This window comes from Centruroides sculpturatus, unplaced genomic scaffold, assembly GCF_000671375.1.
Source record: "Centruroides sculpturatus isolate CEXI.00-Female unplaced genomic scaffold, Cexi_2.0 scaffold71, whole genome shotgun sequence".
Taxonomy (NCBI): domain Eukaryota; kingdom Metazoa; phylum Arthropoda; class Arachnida; order Scorpiones; family Buthidae; genus Centruroides; species Centruroides sculpturatus.
The window spans coordinates 124,252-126,008 of NW_019384332.1; the positions used below are offsets into that span (position 1 = coordinate 124,252).

The 1,757-nt window shown below is 29.3% G+C and overlaps 1 long non-coding RNA gene across 1 annotated transcript; it reads right to left on the bottom strand.

The window, feature by feature from the left end:
• Positions 1 to 1,083: 1,083 nt before the first annotated feature.
• LOC111630278 lies at positions 1,084 to 1,751 on the bottom strand. The gene is made up of 3 exons (XR_002757487.1): positions 1,680 to 1,751; positions 1,274 to 1,363; positions 1,084 to 1,151 (listed from the first exon to the last, which is right to left on the bottom strand). It is a non-coding gene; the product is annotated as an uncharacterized LOC111630278 (long non-coding RNA).
• Between the last annotated feature and the right edge of the window lie 6 nt (positions 1,752 to 1,757).

Sequence of the window (1,757 nt, forward strand, 5' to 3'; positions counted from 1 at the left end):
TTATACATGTTTTGGAAATGTTGAGTGAAATTAATCTAGAATCGATTAATTTTATTAAAGGAAACCTTTCAAACAACCGTAGTCCGTAAACTGCACACGTGCCGGGCTTGATTGGCTCATGTATTTGAGGATACCTACAACGCGAAATTCTTATAAAGCGGAACGTACCTACCACGTTATAGGGGGTCGACTGTAGTTCCATTTTTTAACGAAATGATCGAATTGTTTTAAATTCAATTTTTTTATTGCATGTTAGTTCGATTACAGAATGATTGTAAACGTTCCCGAAAATTGATCAAATTGAAAATAATTCGTTTGACTCTCAGCAATTCTCATCATTATAAGCGGTAGGTGTTATATAACAATCACTATGGTTGTTGAAATACTGAATATAAAAGGGGTTTGCTTGCAAAACCCCAGCGGTTGAAGTCACCTGAAACAGCTAGTAAACTCATAATTCAGAAATTGAAACAAAGACAAAAGCCATCCCATTGCTTTAATTAAATCACGAATGTGATTTAATATACAGCAGACAGATCTTCCTAAAGATTTTTATTGTTAAATATTTAATTTGACTAACTGCAACAATATCATAACCATTGATATGAAAAGCAAATTCGTTAATTTTCGATCCTATACATTCGGGATTGACCAAAAATAATAAAATATTCAAATAAAAATGTAACAAAATTTCATTTTCATTTTTTCAGATAGTATTTGAAATTTCAACATATTTCTCACTTATTAGTATAACTCAGATACTATGTTAAAAATGATAAAATTATTAAAATCCAAAGTATTTCCCGTTGAAAGCTAACTAAATTAAAATGAGATTAGTTCAAACAATCGGAATTTTTAAATGAACATATGTTAATATAGGGTAATAAATAATAATAAAATACATATCAATAGAAATTAATTACGAAAAAATGTATTTAAGTCTTATTAATAAAAATACTTGAAACTATATTATTAATATAATAAGAATTTCGTGACAATAACACATTGTTTGTAATAAATATTGTGAAAAAATGATAAGAACAAAACGGTTAATTTCATATCGAAAATTGCTTTAACATTTCGTCGCAAGCATCCACCCCACTTTTAATACCCATTAAGCTGGAAAAATAAGACTGCATCGTCTGCAAGATCTGAAAGTATCACGAGTCATTAATTTCTCTTTATAAATTTTAAATGACTGAATATGAATAATCAAACTGAAAGTGATATTAGAACAATTTTATTATGTTAAAATTAACATATTCACTCTTACCTTGGGTATACTTTTACGAGATATTGTAAATATTCCTCCTACAGTAATTCCAGGTGGACATTTTCCTAGTCTTTTCCTATAGGAAATAATCTGTAATTGACATACAAAAGCAGTTATGGAATTATTATTTTTCGCAGACACAAAAAAATGGAATAACTTCTATGAAAAAGTGTACATACTCGTATAATTATAACTGAGAGTACAAGTTGACCGCCTATAACACTGTTGCTAATTCCGTTTTATATGAATTCTATGTTGTACGAGTCACTTAGATTTTACAAATACGTGTGCCGGGATGTGAAAGGCTTACGTATTTGTAAAATCTAAGTGACTCGAACAACATGGAATTCATATAAAACGGAATTATCCACAGTGTTATAGGGGGTCAACTGTAATTGATTATTACCTTTAATTGATCATGGAAATTTTTCTGCTGGAAAAAAAGAAGTTCAAGTTGAATGCGAAATCGATGCATCTGGAAATA